The 27,380-nt window shown below is 39.8% G+C and overlaps 1 protein-coding gene across 5 annotated transcripts in view; it reads left to right on the forward strand.

Annotated features, from left to right (window-relative positions):
- Nf1 (neurofibromin 1) overlaps nucleotides 1–27,380 on the forward strand; it is a 236,566-nt gene that overhangs the window by 14,116 nt on the left and 195,070 nt on the right. The gene's annotated exons all lie outside the window — the stretch shown is intronic.

Consider the following 27,380-nt stretch of genomic DNA (forward strand, 5'->3'; position numbering starts at 1 on the left):
GGGTACATAGCAAGTTCAAGACCAGCATCTAAAAAAGCAGGGCTATAGCTTATCAGTAGAACATTTGCCATTAGGCACAGGGTCTTGGAAATTCCCAGAAATTCTATGGAAAAGAAAAATTCAGTTAACATTAAGTTTTAATATTTGTCTATTACTAGTGTAGTAAACCTGTAAAAATATTGACTTGTGCCTATAAATTTTATTATTAAAATTTATTATAGAAATCTATAAAAGTAAAAGCAGAAAGGCTAGAGAGGTGGTTCAACAGTTAAATGTGTTTCTTGTTCTTGCAGAGGTCTGGGCTCAGTTCCTGGTGGTTCACAACCATCTGCAGCTATAGTTCCAACGTACTAGACATCCTCTTCTGGCCTTTGAGCATGCCAGGCATGTACATAACACACAGACATTTGTGCAGCATTCACGCAGACACATAAGTCTTAAATGGCTGTGTGTCCATTAGCATTAAGCACAATAGGTATCTTTACTTGGCTTTTCCCCTGTTTGCTGCCATGTGCTGCTCACCATTGAAGTAATCACATGTGTCATTTCAGCATAACTTAGTCTTCAGTCATGCTCAGGAATTAGAAAGCGTCACTTCGTTGTTTTATTGTTGTTGTTGTTTTTTTTAATTGTGTATGTATACCCATATGTACTTGCGCATATATTCTCCTGTGGAGGCCAGAGGTTGACTTCAGGGATCTTTCTCTATTGGTCTTCACTTTTTAAAATTATTTATTTATTATGTATACAATATCTGCATGCATGCTTTTACATCAGAAGAGGCATCAGATCTCATTATAGATGGTTGTGAGCTACCATGTGGTTGCTGGGAACTGAACTCAGGACCTCTGGAAGAGCAGACAGTGCTCTCAACCTCTGAGCCATCTCTCCAGTCCTGGTCCTCACTTTTTAAGGCAGGGCCTCTGACTGAACCTGAAGCGAGCAGTTTTGGTTAGACTGCTAGCCAGCAAACCCATGTGGTCCTCTTGTCCCTGCCTGTCAAGTACTGGGACTCGAGGCACACGCCACCATGCACTGCTTTGTTCATGTGGGTGTTAGGAGTTTGAACTCAGGGTGGCGTGCACTGAGCATGTTTGGCATGCCTGACCATCTCCGTGCCTGATTTTCTACGGGAATACTTTATAGCATGGTCAAGTTAGGCTTTTTGAGCCCAAACTATTGGATATGTTGAAGGATGTGCTGGTTGTAGAAAGATATGTCCCTTTATTTTACAGACCAGGCTGTGTGAGAGTCAGAGATAGAAATATATGTAAAGATACTTTATGAACTCTAACCTCAAAACAAAAGTGTTCTCCACATAACTGGGCATGATGGTGCGCAGGAGGCAGAGGTAGGAGGTTCTCTGTGAGTTCAAGGCCAGGGCCAGCCTGGTCTACAGAGTGAATTCTAGAACAGCCAGAGCTATAAAAACGAGGTGGGAGGAGCTCTACACATGTAAGATTTCATTATTGGAAGTAAATGGGAAATTCTTGTAGACCTGCCAAGAAGTCATCTGTGTAATGAAAGTAAGTCCATGGTACTGAAACCGCTTTGTCACCAGTACCCTGCGTTTTGACAGAGGATGCAGCATTTTCTCATTCTCAGCCTGGTGTCTTTTCTGCATGACTTTTCAAAGTTCACTGACGTCTCCCTCTCATATTTTCAAGTTGCCTTTATACCTTTGGGTTAATTCATGTAGACCTGAACTTAAAGCAGATAGATGGGCTCTTCATTCTTTATGCAAGCATTCTGTTGATATTTAGCAATGCTTTTTCAGATCTGAAGGTCATTTTATTTCTGTTAGAATTAGTTCAAAGTTTGGGTCACCTAGTACTGTGTACCCTTGTTTAGTGCTGGGGGAGGAGTCCAGGGATTCTGCACGTGCTAAGTGAGTGCTGTCACATGCTGACTTTCTGAGCTTTTGCTCACCTTATCTTAATATAGTTCTTAAAAGCCTTCAAGTGTTTAGTTTCTTTTCTTCCAAGTCCGTAGTTACTCTGAAATTTTTGAATGCTTTAACTCTTCTACCTCTTCATTTATTGTGTGTAGTATATCTTCTTTTAAAAATATTCATACAAGTACTTATTGAGCTTTGGAGTAGGAGTGATAAGTCATGGATACAGGTCCAGTGATTTCTTTAGACATACTAGCATTAAGTAAGTTCAGTTGACGCTTGTTTGAAAGGATTGTTTTCCTGGATCCCCTAAACTCAGCATGAGTTCTTGATGCTTGGAAGTAATTACAGTTTTAAAAGAACCTCCCTAGATAGTTTTTATGTACAGCTGGTCTTGTAAACTACTGTTGGGTTGATCTATGCAGGACCCCTGGCTTCTCGATAGTATTTATTTAGCAGATGATAGCATAAACTTACATGCCACTGCAACAAGTTCAAACAAAAACTGGATGCACTTTAAGAGTCAACATTCCAGTATTTTAAAAAATACTGGAAGGCTGTTGAATCAGTGAAGACCAAATGATTTAGAGTTCCAGGGATCCAAGAGGCATTTGTAGGTGGGCTGTTTATGGTCACATGCCCAAGGAAAAAGATAAACCAGTGATGAACAGAATCTTACTGAAAGTGTAGCATAATCCTGGCCCACTCGATCACTGGCTGGATTGCAATGGGCACCTTTCTCACTCTTTTTGTTTAACTGAAGAAGTAGAAACTCTCACTGACTAGGAAGAGACACTTTACAGTTTTAAGGTTCTTTCATTTGTAATGTTCAGAGTACAACAGACAGTTTCTAGGGATGTGAAAAGGTGGAAAATTGTGGATTATACTCAAGAAGCAAAGTAAACTGTAGAAATGGATTCAGAAAATTGGCAGCAGACAAAGACTTAAAAAACAAAAACAACAAACAAGACCCTGTACTGTGTGGTTGGAAAGATGGCTCAACAGTTGCTGTTCTTCCAGAGGACTTAAATTTGGCTCCCTGTTGGGCTGCGCACAGCTGCCTGTCTCTAACTCTGATTTCAGGTGATCCAGTGTCTTCTGGCCTCAAGGGCACTCATTACCCACGTGTAGTCACATGCACACACAAATAAAATTAGTTTTTAAGAGAAAACAAAACAATATGCAATTTGCTAGAGAAAATAGGGAAAAAGACAAGTATAATGGGTGAGAATTTCCCTGAAGAATCAGATCATCTAGAAATCAACAACACAGTTATTAATTGCTTAAAGTCTTTCATTTATTTATCTAGAAAACTTAGGTCCAGGACTCTAGGACTTGCTCCTGTCATTGCTATATTCTTCACTGTTGTTTGTTCTTTCATTTGTGTTCTTTTTCTCTGCCTTCCCCCTTCCCTCACTCCCTTCTTCTTTTCTTTTGGAAAACAGTTCAGTTGAGTACATACTGTTTAAGATTCATGAGATTGTAGACTGTGTTGTTTGCTGTATGGGTGATGAGTATCAGGAGGTTCCCTGGGGCTCTCTGGCTCGGCATTCTAGCTTATTTATGTATTGCCAGGTCCTATGAGAGACCCTGTCTCAAAAAATAAGCTGGGAGCTGTGGAAGATAGATAAATGACTCCAGTGGGTATGAGTAGTTGGCTGAGCAAGCATGAGGAGTAGAGCCTGGCACTGATAGAACATATGAGTGGCCACATATGTGCCTGTAACTCCAGCACAAAAGGGGAGTGGAGACAGGAGGATTGTGTGTGTGTGTGTAGGGGTGACTTCTTTCTATTGCTGCCTGATTCATCTATCCCTGACCATCATTTTGTACCTCAGCTGGTGTGGGAATGCAGACTTTCTCAGAGGAGAATATGGATGCGTCCTGGGCGCCTGCTCATGTGCATAGTGTGGTGTGGTGTACTGCAGTGTAGGGTGGCATGGTTTAGTGTGGTGACTTTCGTCAACTTCCCTCTTACACAGTCCGAGTAAGAGACATTTCATAGATTCAAGGTTCCAGTCTTCTCGTTTCCTCTATGTGGTAGCAGTGCTTTATCTTGCTGGTTATGGGATGGCTTACACCATTGAATGGAATGGCCTTCAGCTGTTGATGTAGAGCAGCGATTCTCCACCAGGAGTAATTTTGTTTTCCAGAAGACATTTGACGGTATTTGGAAATATTTTTAGTAGGTGCAGCTTTGGGAAGGGGAATCTGACCTGGATGTTGCTAAGCATTCTGCGGTGTTTGGGGAGGGAAGTGAAGGTTGGCTCTTAGCAGTGCAGAATTATCTAGTCAGAAATGTCAGTAATGCTGAGAAAGCCTGGTTTGGTGGCTAAGCAGTGCCATCTTCTTTCAGTGGACCCTGCTGGAATTGTTTCTTTCTCAGGAATCAAAGCATCTAAACCACAGATGTCTAAGTTGGAAGTATTGGAAGCAAAACTGCCAGGAGAGGTTTTTTTGTTTGTTTGTTTTTAAAATTTTTAATTTTATTTTAATTTTGAGACAGGGTTTCTCTGTATGTAGCCCTGGCTGTCCTGGAGTTTGCTTTGTTAGCGTAGGCTAGTGCTCCACCACACCCTGCTGCACGTCGAGGTTTTAAGGCTGAGAGGAGCTACTTGTGCTCTTCATTTTTCAGCCGTATGCACACTGGCTACGGAGGAAACAGGGTTTGATTCTAAGAGTAAGTGCTCTGTCAGACAGGAGCGGCAGCCTTGAGGAATTGATTTCTCAACAAGCATTTTCTTTTTTTATATAATTTGTTTAATTTCATTTTATGTGCATTAGTATGAAGGTGTCCGATCCCTTGGAAATGGAATTACAGACAGTTGTGAGCTGCCATGTGGGTGCTGGGAATTGAATCTGGGTCCTTTGGAAGAGCAGGCAGTGCTCTTAACCATCTCTCCAACTTGCATTTTCTATTAGAACAATCTGCTTTTGGGTGATGGCCCACGTTGTGAGACCAGGCAATCAAAAGCCCAGAGCTCATCTGCACTTTTTTTCTTGTAAAGGGAGTTATTTGTTCAAAAGCACTGTTAGCATATAGCTTGTCATAAACAGTGTCTCCTGAGTCCTTTAATGGTGCTAGCAGAAGCATTTCAGGAAAAGATGCAAATCTGTCTAGAACACGTTTCAGTGAGCATGTATACTAGTTCATGTGTGTGTTTGCAGATGACTTACTTTCTCCTTAAAGGCGTGTTACTGTGCACTGTCATTAGCAATTAACTATCGTTAATATTTTGTGATATTTAATATTTCTTAAAGTAGGGGTTGGAAGCAAGACCTGGCACGGCCACCTCGCCCACAGTCTCAGCACTTGAGATGCTGAGATGTTTTGGCCAGCTTGGATGACATAGTAAACCCTGTCTCAAAAAGGAAAGAAAAACAAAATAGTTGTAAGTTATAGATTTTGTTAGATTGCCTTGAGTAACATAGAGCAGGGCTTCTTAAACCTTTTCTACTTGCTAACATGGCCAGAAAAAAAAATTCACAGCCCAGGGTATATAGGTACATAAAATAGGTGTATGAACCAAACACTTATTTCAAATAAATATAAATAAATTTATTTTAAAAACAATTCTTTGGCATAAATATGATTTTATTATTTATTTAAAATGTGTGCAAGGGGCGGGAGGGAGAGATAGCTTAAAGGTTAAGAGCAATGGCTGCACTTCTGGAGGACTCAGATTTAATTCCTAGCACTCACATGGCAGCTTAAAACTGTCTATAACTTCAGTTCCAGGGAATCTGACTTCCTCACACAGATATACATGCAGGCAAAACAAAATAATGAAAATAAAATCATGTAAAATCACTGCAACTATGCATGCTAAAGCAATTGATGTGATGATTTTTGCATAAAAGTAAGCCTTGGGCTGTTTGATATTGCACCTTGATTGTGTTTCAGAGATGATTGATATTTTGGTTTATAATTGTTGTGTTGGGACTGCTGTTTTGCATAAGCACATATGTAGTTCAAAATGGTAGAAATATGTTTATAGGGTCATTTCAGAAATTGTTGGGAATTCCTAAAAAAAAAAAAATTGTTGGAAATTCCTAAAAACATGCAAACCGATGGTGTGTGTGTTTGTGTGTGTGTTGGGGTTGGGTGTGGGCTAAAGCTGGCAACTCAAAGGGGGAGATTGTGTGTACCTAGGTTGGAGGCTAGTGTCGGGTCTTTCCCTCAGTTGCTCTCAGCCTTACTTATTTTGAGTAGACTGGCTGGCCAGTAAGCCAGAGATTTGGAATTGAAAAACTTAAAGCTATAAAGTTCTTTCCTTCAAAGACCTATTAAACTATAGCCAATTATAAAACCTTATTTCTTATTAGGGGTAGGAAATTTTATTGTTAGAACTCTAAAGCCATTTTTTTTGCTAATTATCTCCTCTATTACAATATTCCAGAAAGGTGAACATTTGTGCTTTTTTTTCCACTTTTGCATATGTACGATGCACATAAAAGAGACTCAGAATTTACTGAGTACATTTATGAGAGAGGATTTTTTGTGCTCTTCAAGAGAACTCTCTGGCAGATGACACGTCCTAACAGATTATAGAATGGCTTTTAATTTTTAAAAGTTTATATTTTTATTTTCTGTTTTGTGTGTGCAGGGGCAGTGGGACACATGTGCCATAGCATGTTAGTGGAAGTCGGAAGACACGTGTGGGAGTTGGTTTTGTGCTTCCACCATGTCGTTTTCTGGGGCTTAAATTCAGGTTCTCAGACTTGCACAGTAGCACCTTTGCCTGCTGAGCCATCTTGCTGGCCTTCGACTGCCCCTTCCCCCTCATTCTGATTTTGTTCTAACCAAATTATCATAAATACAGTTATTTGATATTTTAAAAAATAGGTAAAGTTTATGTCAGTATTTGTATATTATAGAGTTTGGTTGAATTCTGGAAAAATTATGCCTTTCAAATATGGTACATGTTTTAACTAATGTGAGCTGGCTTTTTACTTTTCAAATTAAGTAAAAATACTTTTATATTAAGCTGGGCATGGTGACTCACGCCTTTAAGCCCAGTGCTCTGGAGGCAGAGGCAGGTAGGTCTCTGAATTCCAGGCCAGCCTGGTCTACAGAGTGAGTTCAGGACAGCCAGGACAACAAGAGAAACACTGTTTTGAAAAACCCAAAACCAAGCCAAATCAAAACAACAACAAAAAACTCCACTTTTATTCAGCGTTTTATGGTTTTAATCTATATATTGGGTCATATGAATAAATGTTTCCAAATGCAGTTTGGGACCTAGAATTTGAGGGGACTTTTATTTTTCTTTAACTTTTGAAATAACCACAGAATACAGTGGACTTGCAAAGATGTCACTGGATCTTTTAAAACAAAAGCATTTCAACAACAGTGCAGATGTTGGGAACTTTTTCTGGAAATGTTTTATTTTGGTGTTCATATCCTACAGAAACCACTCTAGGTCTGAAGAAGTTTTTTTTTTTTTTAAGAATTTTTTATTTTACGTAAATGAGTGCTCTATCTGTAGGTCACTTACATGCCAGAAGAGGACATGAGATCTCATTAAAGATGTTGTGAGATACCATGTGGTTGCTAGGAATTGAACTCAGAACCTGTGGAAGAAGAGCCATTGCTCTTAACCACTGAGCCATCTCTCCAGCCCCCTGAAGAAGTTTTTAATAGTGCACTATTAATTTCTCCAGACACAGCAGAGTTCTAGCTTAGATGATTTGTAATGGGCCGTTGACTGTTGAAGGAGTTTGACTTTATTGTGTGTGTGTGAGAGAGAGAGAGAGAGAGAGAGAGAGAGAGAGAGAGAGACAGGCTTTAAGTATGAATGGCATGGTCACATATTGTAAATAGTTTCTTTATGGTTATAATGGAGATGGATTTGAGGGGGCAGTATTAAAGACAATGAGAATAAGAACTTGTAATGGGAATGAAGTTCTGAAAGGGAATTGATTGTAGGAATTTAGGGAGCCTGAATATGAGTTTTTTGTATAGGAGGTGATATTAGAGTTAGATGATTAAATAAGGATAGGAAGAAACTAAAGGGAGTAGGTTAGTTGAAAATAGGTAGAAGTTATGAGTGACAGGGCTTTTTAAATTCTGCTGATGTATGTTCAAACACATGCAGGAGTACACATGTGCATGCATGTGTGTGGAGCAGAGTTACCTAAGGTACCATTCCTCAGGGACTATCCATCTTTTAAAACTTTCAATTTTTACATATTCTTTTGTAATTTTATAACTGAATCCCCCAACCCCCTCCCACCTTCATGTCTTCTCTTCGCCCGCCTGCCTTCCTTTCTTCCTTCTTTTCATCCATCTGTCCATCCATCCATCCATAATACACTGAGTCTAATTAGTGCTGCTGGTTTGCACATTAGTGTAGGACCATGTATTGGAGCATAGGTAACCTATTGTGGACCACACTCCAGAAGAAAACTCTCCTTCCCTACCTTGTCCTGGTTTGTTCTGTTTTTGTCACCCTGACATAAACCAGAGAGCTAGCTGGAAAGAACCTTAGTTGAGAAGCTGTCTTCATTAGCTTGCATCTAGGCAAGTCTGATTAACAATTGATATGGGAGGGGTCCAGCCCAGTGTGGTTTGTTCATACAATTGTTTGGGCAGGTGGAATTGTATAAGAAATTGTTCTGAATTGTATAAGAAATCAGGCTGAGCAAGCCATGAGAAGCAAGCTGGTAAGCAGCTTTCCTGTATGTTTTTTTTTTTTTTTTTTTTGCTTCCGTTCCTGCCTTTAGGTTCCTGCCTTGAGTTCCTGCCCTGATTTTCCTCAGTGATGTTGAGATTTGTAAGATGAAATAAACTCTTTCCCATGTTGAATTTGGTTATGGTGTTTTATCATAGCAATAGAAACCAATTAAGATACTTGTTTTTTTTTTTGTTTTTTTTTTTTTCTCTCACTGGGACCTGGCCCTGGCAGATTAGGATAGGCTAGTAGCCAGTGAGCCCATGGGGGTCTGTCTGTCTCCACCTCCCCAATCCTACCCCTTAGGCTAGAGACTCACTCCCCTTTGATTGTGGTGCTGTCGAGTGAGCTCAGAGCCTTGCTCATGCTAGGCAAGTGTTCTCCCACTAAACCACATCCCACCTTCAGCTTCTTTCATTTGGAGTCTTGATCCTTGCACATTGTTTTATTTGGCTTGACTATATATTGACTTCAACTCCAAATTTCACCCTTCCCTCTTCAATTGTTAAATTGTTCGCATATGCTCTGGAGCAGGGGTTCTCAACCTGTGGATCATGACTCCTTTGGTAAACCTGTGTCTCCAAAAATATTTACAATACAATTCATAATAGTTGCAAAATTATAAAATAGTAGCAGTGAAAATAATTTTATGGTCAGAGGTCACCACAACATGAGGAACTGTATTAATGGGTCGCAGCATTAGAAATGTTGACAGCCACTGCTCTAGAGGAACATTTCCTTTTCTAGAATTTGACTTGGTTAGTTTTCAGGTAAATTAAACACATTTTCTGAGATAGGGATGTGGCTTAGTGTTAGAGTGCAAGGGCCAGGGTTTGATTTTGGTCTCTTGCAACACAAAAATGTGTGTGTATTACAATATCCATCAAAGATACATGCACACACACTTATTGGATTTATTTTTTTATGTTTTGAGGCATGGTCTTGTAGCTCAAAATGGCCTTGAATTACCTATGTATCTGGAGATTTCTTTGGCTCCTGATTCTCTCACCTCTCAAAAGGCAGGATTACAGGCATGTGCTGCTGTTATAGAAATTACAGATCTTCCGTACACTGAGAGATTACTGAAGGGAAGGCTCTTTAATAGTGCTTGTCCAGCCCTGGCTACTTGTCAAAGAGGATCCAACTTCAAATAGAAGATTTTACTAATTTAAGTAAGCTTTAGGTTTATGCATTCCACACACTCTGCCATCCTTTAATCCCTTGTAGGTCCAGCCCCAGGTGACACTTTGAACAGTCTGATCAGGGAGGAGATTGCAAGTCTCGCCACTCGGACAGGTGGGAGATTTACAAAGCAGAGACATTGTCAGACTTGGAAGAGCGCCAGTGCTGGTTTAAAGAGTTGTTACTCAGTCTCCTTACCCACCTGGCACAACTGTGTTATTTTCTGTTAGGAGCACAGGGGACTCAGTGGGCAGACAAGGACTTAATGATAGCTGTGACCTTGCAGTGTCCCTAGAGCTGCCCCTCAGCACCATGTTTTTTGATATGGGGATGAGCTTAATGGCTGCTTACAAGTCAGAGTTGTCTCCTTTTGTTATGGGAATAGAGCCTAATTGGAGGTCAATCTTGATGAATAAACAGTAGCAGAAACTTTCTTAGCAACCCCAAACTTCAATTATGATACAGACTTTTCTTTCTCACAGTTTCTAACAAGTCTGTGAGTACACTAAACTTCCAGTCATCCTGGAGGTAGCAGTCCTTTAGCTAAAGTCTTTGTTGTGTAATTTAATATTTACAAAGCAAGTTTATTGGAAAAAAAATATATATTTTCCCAAAACAGTGTTTCTCTGTGTAGCCCTGCCTGGCTGTCTTGGAACTCACTCTGTAGATCAGGCTGACCTCAAACTCAGAGATCTGCCTCTGCCTCCTCTGAGTGCTGGTATTAAAGGTGTGTGTGTGTGTGTGTGTGTGTGTGTGTGTGTGTGTGTCTTTTTAATGGGTGTGGGGTACACAGGATCTCAGTATTTCCTGGCTCCTAACTTGTAATCCACCTGTCTCATTTCCTTCCAGTGTTAGGATTATAGATATGTACCACCAAGCCCCGCTCTCAACTACCCCACCCCCACTGACTATAACGGTATTATTTTAGCATGGGTATGTTAAAAGTAGGCTAGTTAAAAATAGTCTGAGTATTTCAATGTAAAGTTGAAAGGGTTACTAGACTTAGGCCTGGAAGTTAAACTTCTGTTGGCTCTGCTGTCCGTGATTATTCCAAGTTTATTTTAATCTGCATCCTCACATTTTATGCACGAAGTTCTCTTTGATTCAGCCTGGTAATAACATGGCCATTAGCACACCACTAACTAGCTCCAACTTCTGCTTTGAACTAAGCTGTAAACCTAGCGTGGTGATAGGTGCTTAAACTGCTAGCATATATAGCATCTCTGTTAGTCAGAGCCCATTTTCTCAACTACTGTAAAGGAGGTGAAACCTAGATGGGGATCTGCACTGTTGCCCTTCTGTCATTTTAGCTTATTAAATCTGATAAATTGTGAACCCTGCTAGAGGATTTTGTTGTCTTAAAATTTTGAATCCCTTATGTCAGCTTCATAAACATTAAACTGTTCCCATCCACATTTATAAATCTGATTAAGTGGCTTTAGCCTTTATTGTTAGTCTTTTAAAAAAAATCATTATTTTCCATCCTTGCTCACTTCCCCTTTCCTGCATGTGTGGACATCAGAGGTCTTCCTCAGTTACTCCTCTACCTTTATTTTTTGAGACAGGCTGTTTGGCTGGCTGATGTTTGATAGTAAGCTCTAGGAATCCCCCTGTCTCTGTTTCCCAGGTATGCAGTTATAGGTGTGTACCACTTTGCTCAGCTGTTGGATAGGTTCTGGGAGAATCAAACTCAGGTCTTGCAAGCACTGAACTAACTGAACCATCTCCTCAAACCCCCTCCCCCCATTTTCATTTACCTTCAGTGATAGGATTTTTTTAGTTTAATATGAGCAGAAGAGGAATAATTTTGAAATTTTTGGCTGGCGTTTTAAATAATAGGAAAATATTTTTTCTGAGTGAAGATAACTAGAGCATCACTACACTGGTGGTTGGAGGCAGCTTGTGTGGAAGGGATCTTGGTTTGCTTAGGCTGCGTAGTAAAGCCAGCACAGCAGGAAGCTGTAACAGCAGAAATGCATCCAGCACATTTCAGGGGGCCCAAACGTCTGAAGAAGAAGACAGAGGGCCTGTGCCTCCTAAATGTCCCTCCTTGCCCTTTCTTCACGTGGGCACAATTTTATTTTTGTGGTGCTGGGGATTAAACCCAGGCCTTAACAAGTGTTAGGTGAGCCCTCTAACTGAGCACATCCCTAGCTCTTGGAATTTTGTTTTGTTTTGAGGGGTTGTTGCTTAGGCTGGCTTCTTGAACTTTCTGTGTAGCCCAGGCTGGCTTCATGGTTGTCTTCTTCCTTCTGCCTCCCCAAGTGCCATGGTTAGAGGTGTGAGCCGTCATGTTAATTTCACGTGGGCCTCTTAAGGACATAGTCATTCTTTGAGGTCTCCATGACTTCATTTCTACTCTGTCTTGTAAAACTCTTACAATGAGGGCTAAGTTTCAACACATGAATGTGGGGTGGTGTGAAACAAACATTCAGACCATAGTATTTCCCATTTTCCTGTAAAATCCATGTTTTTGTCACGTGTAGGTAGAGTATGTTTACTCTGTTCCAGTAGCAACAGAAGTCTGAGCTTTTTCTCAAGTCTAGAGTCTCATTTTGTTATCATCTAAGTGAGTCATAGGTGAAAGTTAAGATACTGTTCACCTTGAGTTAAGCTGTCCAGCTATGAATTTGTGAAATTAAGTTATCTGCCTGTAAGGTCCAAGAATGGGGCATTCAGAAGATAGACCTTCCTATTCCTAAAAGCTGAGCAATAGGAAAGAAGAAGGGGATTCTGGGTCTTGTATGAGTCAATAGGGTCAACAGTGTATTTTTATGGCTCAAGAATAACTAGTTTTAAGCCAGTTGATGGTGGCAAACGCCTTTAATCCCAGCACTCAGGAGGCAGAGGCAGTTGGATATCTGTGAGTTTGAGGCCAGCTTGGTCCACAGAGTGAGTTCCAGGATAGCCAGGGCTATACAGAGAAACCCTATCTGGAAAAACCGAAAGAAAAAAAAAAAAAAAGACTTACTACTTTTACTCCACATCTTGCCTTAGACGCACCCTGGGTTGGCCATTGAGATTTCAAAGCTTGGTGTTAACGGCTCTGCTGGATGGGAGCAGCCCGTGTGGCATAGTTTGGAATGCTGGTCTGTAGCTCTTCCAGGCTAGAGTCAAAAGTTTGGCTACCCAAACCCTTCTTTTGACAGGATTTTTTCCAAGCTTTGGCATTCTGAGGCTATGACAGGAGGAGCAGCGCCCACAATCTTCTGGATTTCTTTGTGGCCATTCTGTTGTCTTGATGCTACACAACTGGCTTTCACCAGTCTGTTAAGAATATCATCACATGCAGCTGTGGAGTTGCTTTCCCAGACATAAATTATTCTTTACAGCGTGGCCAGCGTGAGAAGCTCCCAAGAATAATATCTGCTTTTCTTTTGGTTATAAATTTCATCTTTAAGTCATTTCTGTTTGAATTTACTATCTGCTGTCAAGAGAAGCCATACTGCTTCTCCTGCTTCTGTCGAGCTATTTCCTCAGCCCGACATCTAATTTAAACACACGGAAGTCTGTGGAATGCCAGTATACGACACAGTTCAGACTGGGCCTTTACCTCTTATTAATTATTTTTTGGTATGGGAAGTTGAACCCAGGGCCTCTAGCATGCTGTGCAGCTCTACTATTGTGCTGTGCCCAGCTGTCCTTGCCTCTTTATAACAAGGGCCTGTATTCTTCAGTTCGTAGTTAACACATTCCTCAGTTCTGCGACCTCATCAGAATGGCCTTTACTGTTCATATTTCTATCAGCATTTCATTCATTCAGCATTTGTGTAATCTCTGAAAAGACAGAGGCATTCTGTGTAGTTCTCTTCTCTGCCGTCACCTCAGAATCAGCTTTAAGGCTCTGTTCACAGTGACAAGGCGTTTTCTACACGCATGTCTCGATTCTTCCAGTCTGTACCCATTATCCAGTTCTAAAGCTGTTTCTGCAGTTTTAGATTTATGGTGTAACAACTACACTCTTTGGTTCTAACTTCTATTTGTATTTGGGCTGCTATAACAATATATGTAGGTTGGGAAAACAATAAACATTTCAGATGTAAAACCTGGCAGTTATAGGTGTTGATTTCTTGGTGTGTTTTCAAGGGGATACCTTTTTTTTTTGGTTGAAGTTTTGAGCTAGTAGTTTTGGGGAAAGTCACACAGGTTTATAATAAGAAAACCGCCCATAACTCATGATTGTTTTAATAGTGAAAGGAGTGGTGGTTGGTGCCTGTAAATCTAGCACTTGGGAGATAGCAGGTAGCTCTCCAGTTCAAGGTCATCCTGACTACATTCTGAGTCTAAGGCTAGCCTGGGTGACGTGAGACCCTTTTTCAAAAAAAGTGATTACACTCCCAAAACCACAATAGTAGAAAGGACAATTCCATATTCAGTTCTATTTTTATTTTTGATAACCAAAGTGTCTAACATTGTAGATCAAAATTTGTAGCTAATTCTCCCCTTTTTTGTTCAATTAGAAAATGATAATGAGTTGTCAGTATAGCAATACTTAATTTTGGTAAGTGAACCAAAACCAAAAACCGTGGAGTTGCTGTTTTTTTTTTTTTTTTTTTTTTTAACTGACAGTCACTTTTAATAAGTCATTAGACGCTACACTCATGTTTGTATAGTGTGCCCATTCCGGAAGCAAGGAGCTTCCATGTGGGTTGCATTTGCTTTTGAGAAAAATTTTGTGTGTGTGTGTGTGTGTGTGTGTGTGTGTTTCTTTGTTTTGGGGACAGAGTTTCTTTCTACTTTTTCCTTTTGGAGAATGTCTTTGTTACTTTTCTTTTTCCTTGCTGTAAGAAATCATTTGAAAGAGGATGTCAGATTAGGAGTGGAGTTATAGACAGTCATGAGCCACCAAGTAGGTGCTGGGAATTGGGCCAGGGTCCTCTGGAGGAGCAGCCAGTGCTCTTAACTGCTGAGCCAGCTCTCCAGCCCCAGTGTTCTCCTTTCCAGCGAGCACACAGTCTCCACTAATGGAATGGTGGTGTTCACACTCAGGGGGCTCTTCCTACCCTCTTCAACCATCACACATGCTGGGAGGGTTCTGTGATTCTCAGTCCTGTCAGCTTGACAGTAAAGATTGGCTATCACAGACAGGTTTATTATTTAGAAAATGGGTCCTAGGATGTAACCCACCCTGGTCTGGAACTTAATATTTTCTTACCTTAGCCTACTCAGTGATGGGATTATGGGTGTGTACCATCTAACCTGGGCAGTATAAGTATTTGTAATTCACAAAATGTGGTACATAAAGTTGAAGCTTTTTTTTCATCCTCTGATCCCCTTTATTCCTCTCTACTTTTAACTACTAGTATTTGTATTTTGTCTCCCAGCAAGGTACACCTTTAATACCAGCACTCAGGGGGAAGAGGTAGGTAGAACATTATGAGTTTAAGGCCAGCCTGGGCTACATAGTTCCAGGATAGCCTTGGGCTACATAGTGAGACCTTGTCTTAAAAAAACAAAAACAAAAAACAAACAAACACAATGAAAAACAAAACAAAATGTTTTTATATGGGGAACGTTTTTTAATAAATGCCTTAAAAGCTGGATGTGGTGGCGCACGCCTCCAATCCTATCCCTCAGGGAGGCAGAAGAAGGAGGATCTTTGTGACCTTGAGGCCAGCCTGGTCTAAGGGAGTATAGGATAGCCAAGGCTACATAGAAAAGCCTGTCTTGAAAAAACAGACAACAAAAACAAATGACAAAAACCCCACAACCCCCACCAAACCCAACCTTTTTTTTTGTTTATACTTGTTCTTTTTAGACATAGGCATTAACTTGACTTAAATTTGGCTATTTTAAGAGTGTCAGTTTATCCATTATATGAGTGCTTTAGTTTATTTTTTTACCTTCTTCCATCTTCACCTCTTCCTTTTTAGACAGCATCTTTGCTGTGTATCCCTGACTAGTTTCAAACTCAGTCCTATTGCCTCGGCTCCCAAATGCTGGGATCATAGGTCATGTGCTTCTATGTTTAGCAAATCGATTTTTGTTTTCTACTATAGAAGATCACTTACACATCTATTTTAGAGAATTATCATATACAAGAGTACCTGATAGGCTGCAGAGATAGCTCAGTGGTTAAGAACATTGCTGCTTTTTCAGAGGATCCTGGTCTGTTTCCTGCACCCACATGGGAGCACACAGCATCTGTAACCTCTTCTGGCCTCTAAGGACACCAGGCATGCACTTGGTGTACAAATACACATATAGGTAAAACATCCATACACATAAAATAAAAATAAATAAATCTTGCGGGGCTGGAAAGATGGCTTAGTGGTTAAGAGTACTTGCTGTTCTTCTAGAGGACCCAGGTTCAGATCCCAGCGCCCACGTGAAGACTTACAATGATCCATAACTCCAAGTTCCAGGGAATCCAGTGTCCTTTTCTGGTTTCTGTGAGCACAAAGCTCATATACTTAAGAATAAATCAGTCTTTTAATAAAGATTATGTGAACTGTGTTTGTACAGTACTAAACAACAATATTGTAGGCTTTCGTATGTGGATTGGAGAAGAACATTACTGATGTTCTTGGTGACCTAAATCACGTTGCTTTTCTTACTAGCTACCTCTCTCCTGAACTGCTTAGAAACTGTCCTTGCTTTATAGTGTGTCTCTAAACAGATTTTTTTTTTTTTTTTTCTGAAACAGGGTTTCTCTGTATGTAGTGTTGGCTGTCCTCGACTCGCTTTGTAGACCAGGCTTGCCTTGGATTCACAGAGATCGTCTGCCTCTGCTGAGTGCTGGGATTACAGGCTTGTATCACCATGCCTGGAGCAAATAGGTTTTTATGTTGCTAGTACTTTCAAATTTGAACTTAACTTTTTATAACTGAACATTTTATTACTTACTGCTGTTGCAAAATTCTCCAAAATGTAGTGTATGTTAAATGTTAAATAAGCGCTTTATCCCTGATCTTCTTTACTTTTAACATCAATTAATGAATTTGTTTTTTTGAGACAGGGTTTCTTTGTGTAGCCTTGGCTGTCCTGGATTCACTTTGTAGACCAGGCTGGCTTTGAACTCACAGAGCTCTACCTGCCTCTGCCCTCCTGAGTGCTGGGATTATAGGCATGCACCACTACACCCAGCTTTATTTTTTTATTTTAAAAGAATTCTATTTTTAATAAATTTATCCCTGGAAGTGAAGTTATGCATAGTTGTAAACTGCCATATGGATGCTGGGAATTGAACCTGGGTCCCCTGGAAGAGCAGTCAGTGTGCTAAACTGCTAAACCATCTCTCCAACCTTATTTTTTACTTTTGAAGCAAGTTTTCACCAAATTTCTTGGGCTTGCTTTGTACTCTCTAGCACAGGCTGGCAGTTAAGTGATGACCTTCTGTCTCAGCTTCCTTAGTATCTGGGAGTAGTCTATACCATGTTTAGTTTAAAGAACAACAGACATTCAATGCTACAAAGGTCTGCTTTCTCAAAATTCATGAGTGGCTTTGTGAAATACTTTTTGCTCAGTTTTTCAGAAGATTGCAGATGAACAGCAGTCATCTGAAGAATTGACATATGCTACATTATTCACTTCCAAGTGAAGTCATTTTCAAAGCTACAGGCAGGTGACTTCATTTTCATTTTTTTTTTCTTTTTCTTATTTTTCTTTGCTAGCGGCTTGCAAAGGGCTCATTTCCTGGCCATAGGCCTGCTTGTCACATGACAGTTGGCATTCTGGAGGTTACTGTTTGGAGAGAATCAGAAGCCACAGTTTTTTAGAGCCTTGAAGGTTGATGTACCTTCCCTTCTGTTGTCTTTTATTACCCATGCAGAAGACTTTCATATAGGATGCAAGAATTACACAAGGTGGGGGGGCTGGAGGGATGGCTCAGTGGTTAAGAGAACTGGATGCTCTTCCAGAGAACCAGGGTTCAATTCCCAGCACCCACATGGCAGCTCACATCTGCAACTCCAGCTCTAGAGCTTCTGACACCTTCAAACAGACATGCAGGCAAACCACCAATAAACATAAAATTAAAATAAATTAAAAAAAAAAAGAATTACACAAGGTTATAGACACTAGAAGGTAGGAAGAATTATGCGCCATCTTGTAGTCTAGGTAGTCATGAAGTTAATTTTGTAAAGATTTTATATGTTCTAGAAAATAATGTATAATTTCTAGTTCTTGGGTATAATTTTTAATGTGTTGTTTTGATCAACTTTGTTAATTAAGCAGTTTAGCACTTCTAATTTCTTATTTTTCTTTACTAAATTGTGTAACTGAAAGAAATTGTGTGTGTGTGTGTGTGTGTGTGTGTGTGTGTGACAATTTTGCACTGAAATTGATGGTATTTTCTTTTCTTTTATTGTGTGTTCACGTGCGCACACATGCTTGTATCTATGCATATACACACATAGGCCAGAGGAGAGTGTTGAATGTCCTGCTACATCACTTTCTGCCTTATTCTTTTCTTTCCATCTTTTTTTTTGAGATAGTTTTTCTGTGTAGCCTTGGCTGCCCTGCCTTATACTTTTGACACAGGCTTTCTCACTGGACTTAGAACTAGGCTGGTGGCCAGCCAGCCCCAGTGATCCTCCTGTCTTTACCCCTTACATCAGTGAGGTTAAAGGTGCGTGCACAGCCAAGCCCAGCTTTTTACTAGAGTACTAGGAGCAAAGCCCAGGCTGCCATGCTTGTAGAACAGGCGCTCTAACCTTCTGAGCCATCTTTCTAGGACACGTTTGTGGATGTGTCAGTGTTGTTGTGTGTATGTTGTTAGATGCACAGAAGATGGAATCTTAAGCTGTGGAGTCACTGTTTGCCTTCGTTACCCCACCTCCTTCCTTTGTTCCTTGTACCTTGTACATGCTGGACAAGTCATCTGCCACCAAGCTACATGCATCCTACTTCTTGTTTGGCTTCTGTTTGGTATCTGGTGGATCTTCCGTTCACTGACCATGAGTTTTTGTGTTTTAAGTTTTTTTTTTTTTTTTTTTTTATAAATAATACATGTGAAACTAGTTTGGCTTTTTCGTCCAACTGAAACGTTTTATTTATATTAATCATGATTACTGGCATATTTGAACTTATTTCTGCTACTTTATTATAAGATTTTTATTTGTCTTTTTTTACAACCCTTCTTGATTCTGACTTTTCTTTTAGGGCCTGTTTTCCTTCTTCTTGAAGTGTATTCTTTAGAACTATTTTAAATAAGAGTATTGTAGTAATTGCTCTTTTTTCTTTTCTTAAAAATATCTTACTTTCCTCCTTATTCCTGAGTCATAATTTCACTATCATGTAGAAACCTAGGCAGTTATTTTTCTCTGCAGTATGTTAAAGATAATGTTTTCTCACTTTTTGTTGTTGTTACTGTTGAGAATTTCTCTGGCTGTTTTTAAGCCCCCCTTCCTCCACCCCGGCTGGGTTTTCTCAAGACAGAGACAGGGTTTCTCTGTGTAACGGAGCCTTGGATGTCCTGGATTCACTTTCTAGACCGGGTTGTCCTTGAACTCACAGAGATTGGCCTGCCTCTGCCTCCTCAGTGCTGGGATAAAAGCCATGTGTCCCAAGCCTGGGTAGTCTTAGCTTTTTCTTTTTCACCTTTTGTATTAAATTTATCTGTGTGAGTGTGTATGTATGCACAGGCCTACACACAAGCATGTGTGTTTGTCCATACACGTAAGTACATGTACACAAGTGTATACGTCAAATGACAGCTTTGTGGGTCCTAGGAATCAAACTCAGCTTGTTAGGCTTTGGGGACAGCTACAGTTCCTGAGTTATTTTGTTGCCCCATCTTTGTTCATTGATCTGTGTTTATTTTTTTGTTGTTTGTAGTTTCATGAAAATGGTTTAGAGGGGTGTGTGTTTGTGTGTGTATGTGTGTGTGTGTGTGTGTGTGTGTGTATGTGTGTGTGTTTTAAACATTCCTTGTTTGGGGTTTTAGACTTCTTGGAATTTAGAATTATCAGCGTTAAACAGTTTTACAAATTCAGTTATCACTACTTCATATATTTTTCCTATAGCTCTATCAATCTTTTGGGTCTCTACAATTAGATGTATCTAATACTGTTTGAGGCTGACCCATTTAATGAGATGTGATTAAACTTACTTTCTTGTGCAACTTTTTATATATCCTAAAATTAATAGTTGCCTAATGTTTCATTTGCTTTGTTTTCTTTTATGCTGGTGTTTTTGTTTTGTTTTGTTTTTATCAGTATGGGCCCAGTGCTGTTGTTTGCATAGGATAAAACTTGTCCATTTGCCCAATACATTTCATTTTTCTTGAGAATTTCTTCCCATTTGTTTTGGGTTAACTGTTAGGTCAGGTATGTACCTGTCATACTGGTTCTCTATCATTATTTTGGAAATTGTTCTTGTTTCTCTTTGTTAACATCCATGGTTTATAGACAGCATTAGTTCTGGTAGGAGAATGAGAGGCAGTGCTTCTCGAGACTGCATGTTTAGGAGGGTCCGTAGTCTTTATTTGTTAATCATTTGTTTGGCCATTAAGTTTTAGTAAGAAAGTTTCCTTGTTTGTTTTGTTTTCCTCAGAGTTTTGGAAGCATTTCTTCATTGCTCTTGGTTTGTTGTTGTTGTAAATAAATAATATTAGAATTGTTGGACTATATTTATTATTAGCCCTATGATTATTGTAGCGGTATTATCTAACCTACAATTACAAATAATGAGACACAGACACCTGTTAGATTTATGATTGCCTTAATTACCTTGGGCCGGGCAGATATTCCTACATTCACTGTTTGAATATCCTCACCATCCATCTTCCAGCCCCCATCCAATGCCGTCCTCCTTAACCATCCTATCTTCCATCCATAATCTTATAAATACTTGCTTTTATTCTTCATTTGGGCCTTTTCTCACAATTATTGGAGTTCTTCCTCCTGGCCACATATGGTTCATTGTCCAGGCTAACCTATTATGGCATCCTCCTTCTTCCTCTCTTTCAGTCTGTCCATCTATCCGTCCCATGATTCTCATAATTCTTTCATCCTCAAAAGCCCAGGAACCTAGCCCCGCCTACCCCATTCTGCCCTGCCCAGGTGTGGGTTTTTAATGAATCAATCAGGTATAGTGTTTTAGGCAGGTTTACATGAACCAGGATGAGTATACCCAGGGGCAGTAACCAGATTCTGAGTGCCAGTAATTAGCATTACACCAACTTCCAACAGTTTGTTTCTGAGGTAAGGGCTGATTCACACACTGTTTTGTTTTGGTTCCTATAACTTGCTCAGCAGTTTTTCTACCTTTTCATTTCTTGTCATGCTCTCTTTCTGTGCTGCAGCTTAATGATGCATGATTGGATACTAAATGGGCATCTTTACGTTTGGAGACTGTGTGCTTCAGAACAGGAAATTCCTGAGTATTTCTTTGATAATGTTTTCCTTCCATGTTTTCTTATTTCCATTACATGTTAGAATTGGTCAGTAATTAAAAAAATGTTTTGTTTCCATGCATGTTTGTATATCATGTGTGTGCCTGGTGGTCTTGGAAGCCAGAAGAGGTTGTTGGGTCCCCTTGGAAGTGGAGTTACAGATAGGAGGTTGTGAACTGTCATGTTTTTGTCAGAAATAGAACCTGAGTCCTCTGGACAAGCAGCCAGTGCTCTTAACTACTGAGTTACCCCTCCAGCCCCATAAATCATGTGTTAAGTATTTTTTCTCTCTTCATGGTATGTTTCTTTTTTGTTTGTTTGCTCAAGAAGAGCCTTGACTGTTTTTCCAAAACAAAACAAAACAAAACAAAAAAACTCCCCAAACCCAAAAAACAAAACAAAACCCTGTTTATGCAGAGTTATACTTACAAAATTTTTGGCATTCAGGAGGCAAGGAGATCTAGAGTTCCAGGTCAGCATGGACTATACAGTGAGAGACTGTCTTCATGCATACGCCAAATTGAAGTTTCTTATATAGATTACTTTGGCAGCTATGTTTTATCACAGAAGTAGGAAACTAACTATGACAATAATCAAGTTAACTAATGCATTCATTACCCAACATAGTTATCTTTGGTGAGAAGGAAAGGGTAAGAACACTGAAGATCTACAAAAACCTCACGACTAGCATGTAGTCAGGTCCTGCATTGAGTTCCCAGCACCACAAAAATAAAAATAGAGTAAGAGGTCGGATGAGGTGGCTCAGTGGTGTAGAACACTTGCTGGTTTGTTTCCCAGCACCCACACCCAAAGCCTGAAACTATACTTTCAGGGGAATCCCGTACCTCTGTCCTCCATGGGTACTCACACTCAGATGTGCATCCCCACACAGCGATCCACACACACAGCACAACTTAAGTAATAAGACTAGCCAGGCAGTGGGAGCGCACTGCCTCAGTCCCAGCACTCAAGGAGGCAGAGACAGGCAGATTGCTGTGAGTTCAAGGCCAGCCTGGTCTCTAAATTGAGTCTAGGACAGCCAAGGGCTACACAGAGAAACTCTGCCTGGAAAAGAAAAAAAAAAACCAACAACACTTTATATATACATATGCTAGGCATGGTAGCACATGCCTTTAATCTCAGCATTTAGAGGCAGAGAACAGCATCTCTGTGAATTCTAGGCCAGCCTAATCTATATACCAAGTTCAAGGCCAACCCCAGCTACATGGTAAAACCCTGTCTCAATAAAAATAAAACAAACAAACAACAACAACAACAAAACAAAACACACATAGCCTGAAACCATCAAACAAAAACGAAGTCTGTTAATATAAAATATAGGAATTGAGCAAACACAAACCAGTTCTGTAAGAGTAAGAAAATATCCCCAGGTTGTTACTTACTATGAAAGAAACTTCAGTTTGGCGTATGTTTTTAGAGGTGAGAGTCCATGAAGTCAGAGCAAAGGAACAGCTGAGAGACCACATCTTGATCCATGATTATGGGGCAGAGAATCTCAGGAGTCTTTTGAAACTCCCAGTGACACACCTCTTCCATCAAGGCCACACCTCATCTTTTCTAGACAATTTTACCAGCTGGGAACCACGTATTCAGATATGTGAACCTGTTTCAAACTGTTATAATTGTGGTTACAATTTTACAGGATATTGAAATCATGTTATATAAGTTAAATACATAAAATTTTTATTTGCTAATTATGCCTTTGTAAAGTGGGGAGACAAATTTCAAAGTCTACTCTTAAATGAGGGATAGTGGGAAGCTCCTGTGCATGTGTGTGCCTTTCTGTAGAGTAGGTTGGGAGGGAGCGAACTTCCTGGTTGTTGACCCTCCAAATGTAAGTCTTTCTGAAGAGCCACTTTATCTAGTAGGATATTGCCTTACTGGTTGCCTGGGAAGTAATGTTTGATTAAAGGATTAAACCAAGAGCCTTGTAGTTTATATTATGGAGATTTTCAGCTCTTAAGGAAGGAATAGGGTTATTGTGGAAAGGTTATTTTATAGTTCAGGTTTTAAAATATAGACAAAGAAAATGGTTGTTCAGTCTTTCCCTGTGAACTCACTAAACTGTATTGAGTCTGTAGACTAGCGGAGATTGCTTGCTGCTCTTGGACCACAGTGTGAGGCACATTGCCCTGGTAATAAAAAGGTTGTTGTTAAAGGCAATAGGAAAGGCAGTGTAATATGCCTGTTTTACTCTTTTGCTCAATAAACGTTTATTAATTGTCTTAAAAACAAAAAAAACCAAAACAAAACAAAACAAAACAAAACAAAAACCTTCCTAATGAGGGCTGGTGAGATGGCTTAGCAGTTAAGAATACTGGCTGGCTTCTCTTCTAGAGGTCCTAAGTTCAATTCCCATAACCGCAAGGTGGCTCATGGCTATCTATAAAGGGATCTGGTGCCCTCTTCAGGCGTGCAGATGTACATGCAGACAGACATTCACACATAAAATGAATGAATGAATTTTTAAAAACCCTCCTAATCAAAGGATCAAATGACTTCTGAGAAAGATACTTTTGACTACCACGGAACTTAAAACACATGAGTGATATGCACTGAACAGTTTAGCATGTGGCTAATTATATTTGTTACATGTGGCTAATTACATTTGTTACAAAAATCGTATAGGCATGCTGGGGATGTGGCTTAGTTGATAGAGAGTACTTTCTTAGCATAAATTAAGTTGTGGGTTCTGTCTGTAGCATTATATAAAATTGAGCATGGTGGTACATGCTCGAAACTCTAGTAATTGGGAGGTAGAGTCAGGGGGATCAGAAGTTCAAGTTCATCCTTGGCTGCAATAGTGAGTTTGAGTCTGGGGTACATGAGAAGTAGAGTAAAAATTTTTTGAGCAAAATAAATTGTATTTGAGAGTTTGTTTTTTTTAAATAATTTATTTAATTTTTTTATGTGCATTAGTGTGAAGGTGTCACATCCCTTGGAATCAGCATTACAGACAGTTGTGAGCTGCTGTGTGGGTGCTGGGAATTGAACCCAGGTCCTTTGGGAGAGCATACAGTGCTCTTAACCACTGAGCCATCTCTCCAGGCCTGTTTGGTTTCTTTTATAGGTTTACTTTTAGTGAGCATTTATTACTTCCATAACTGGGTAAAAGTGAAATAAACTTTTTTTGCCCTCCTTTTTTTCTTTTATTCTGAGACAGAGTTTCTCTGTGTAGCCGTGGCTGGCTGTCCTGAACTCAATTTGTAGATCAGGCTGGCCTTGAACTCAGAGCGATCCATCTGCTTCTGCCTCCCTGAGTGCTGGGACTAAAGGCATGCGCCACCATGCCCTACATTAAATTTCTAAAAAATACTTTGTGGTATATTTTAAATATCTTTGGATATAGTAGAATTTGTAGTATCTTTGGATATAATAGAATATAACAGTTTTAGACCATATAAAGAAAATAACCACTTATGAATTATCTGTGTTTAAAACAAATTGTGATCTACTGTAAGATCTCAACAAATAGGGGTTTCTTTAAAAGAAAGTCTAACATTAAGCAAAGAACTGTGAACAATGAGTAGTTTGTTTTTAGTTTCACTCAGAAATTCTTTAAAAGGTCACAGGCTAAAATGTTTGTTTCCGTGTACATTCTAATGAGTTTCTAAAGGCCTTTTAGACGATAATTTGAGTTAGGAATGACATTGCATTTCACTTAGTGTATTGGAAAAAAGCATCTTTAGCTATTAAGAAACAAACACATTAAGAAGGTGTATTCTGTGCGGGAGAATAGGATGAGAGATTAAGAGCACTGGCTGCTCTTCCAGAGAACCTAGTTTGATTCTCAGCATCCACACAGCAGCTCAGTCCCAGGGGATCTGGCTCCCTTTTTTGGCCTCCAAGGACAATGTATGTGCGTGGTGCATTGATATATACATTATTATTATTTTAAGACAGGGTTTTTCTGTGTATCCTTGGCTGTCCTGGAACTCATTCTGTAGACCATGCTGAACTCAAACTGACAAACATCCACCTGCCTCAGCCTCCCTAGTGCTGAGATTAAAGGCATGCGCCTCCACTATATGGCTATTAAAATTAAAATTATACCTCCAAATATTACAGCTGGTTATGTTAAACACATTTCCTAGAGGATTCTTTGTCATTGGTTTTATATTAAGTGTGTAATAGTGCTTTATAGAGTCTAAATGAACTTAACATTATAAAGTTTGTTTTCATTTTAATGTCATTTTAAGTATATAATTGGCAATCAAACAATGATGTTATACCTATAACAAAGTTAAATGAAAAGGTATGCTAACTGCAAATTGTTAAGCCAGGAATACATGGTAGGATATGGTTAAGCTAATAGTATGTTAATCACTAAAGTTGGGCAGAGTGGAAGAGCAGCCTGAATTTTAATAGTGATATTACGTATTTACCATTTTAAAAACAATAGATACTATAAACACATCTGTAGGCAAAGGTATTAGCGTGGAACCAAACAGATTTTGCCAAGAAATGAATTCCAGCCTTACTCTTCCCTGAATACTTGAGTTTTAGTTTATTCTTTTTCTGCTATTCTGAATTTACAGCTACCCAAGTTTTTTTATAACAGAAGCCTTGAGTCTTATAGAACCTATTCATACTCAATTCACAAATAAAGAACCTTTTTACCCAACCACTATTGAAGCTCCAAAAGCCAATTCCCAAATGCCGTTTCTAGATTCTGCAGATACCTACCACCCCAGCAGGAGCCTGTCTCTTACCAACTTAAATTACAGTCATACAGTGCTGGCTCTTCTGTTTTCTTCTCTCCCCCTGTAAAGTACAAAATCCATTAGGTAAATCCGAGCAAGGAGGTGTCTGTACATGCTTGGGGAAGAACATGGTCGAGGATGAAAAGGCATCCCTGCGGAGGAAACCAGCAGAAGACAGAGTGTCCACTGTGGCAGGTTCAGCAGGGTCAGACGGGAGACAGGACATCACCTTAAACAGGGAAGAAGGGGAGTGTAGGCCACAGGTTAACCAAACTCCAAATGGGGTAAGGGTAGAGTTTTATGAGAAAGGTGTCCCGAAATGGGTGTCAGTCAGTACCTGAGTGGGCCCCGAAAGGGGTGGTGGGCTGTGTGACTCTTCTGTGTGGTGGGATGGGGAGTATATGAGCACAGAGTTTGAGCAGATGCACATGGGAAAGCAATAGAGGACATAGGGTGTCTAAGCCTGGGCACTGTCATTAAGGAAGGAATTAAAGGTCTAGGGGGCCAGGGAGTCACAAAGGTGCTTGCCGACAAATTGGATGACCTGAATTGGATTCCTACAACCCCCGTGGTGAAGTTAATTTCATTAAAAACAAAACAAAACAAAACAAAAGGTTGTCTCGTTCTTTTGGAGTTCTTTTGGCTACCTTCCTTTTTCTTATTTGCCTTTATCTAATCCCATTAGTTGATTACTTTACTCCTATGGTCAACTTGGAGTTTAATTTCTACATTTTTTTTTTTTTCTCAATGTAGGCTGCTTTTTGGAATAAATGATTCTTCAATTGGATGGTTTAGAGCTTTATTGCCTACTGGGGTTTGTTAGCGGCATCTTCTATAGCTACTTAAAGTTAAACTTAAATAAAATAATTCGCTTCCTCATCTGCACTCGCCATGTTACAGATGTTTACAGTAGCCATAGAGAGCTGGCTAGTGGCTGAGGTACTGGTCATTTGCTGATACAGAATATCATTGCAGGAAATTTTATTAGTGGTGATTTAGTGCCACAGTTCTTCAGACTTGACCATGGGCCCATTGTACATGTCTGTTCATAGCCATAGCCGTGTTCAAAATATCCCTGTTTTTTCCTAAATCGGCTTGCTGTGTTTTCATCAAGAACATACTGACATTTGGGGAAATCTATTCATTCATCAGGTTTTCTGCTGCTTTTTGTGTATATACTTATACCATCCTAGTGTTATATTAAGTTGGTCTTATCTGTATACACATGCACACTTCACACACTCTTGCACACTTGTGCTTGGGAGAACCTTGTCTTCTCATCTATCTGTCGATATGTGAGTTTGTAGCTTTACTCTTCTTGATTCTTTGCTGATTGTATGGAGGGGCTGGGAAAATTCACAAGCTGTGTTATTGACATTTTCACTTTCTAAAATTGCTTTTTTTACTTTTCAGGGTTTTTTCTTCCACAATCTTTTTTTTTTTTTCTTTCTTTCCCTGAGACTTGGGTTTCTCTGCCTAGCCCTGGCTGTCTTGGAACTCTGTAGACCAGGCTGACCTTGAACTCACCGAGATCCACCTGCCTCTGCTGGGATTAAAGGCTACCACCTCCT

The sequence above is a fragment of the Psammomys obesus genome, unplaced genomic scaffold (assembly GCF_907164565.1).
Source record: "Psammomys obesus unplaced genomic scaffold, mPsaObe1.curated_primary_1811, whole genome shotgun sequence".
Lineage (NCBI taxonomy): Eukaryota > Metazoa > Chordata > Mammalia > Rodentia > Muridae > Psammomys > Psammomys obesus.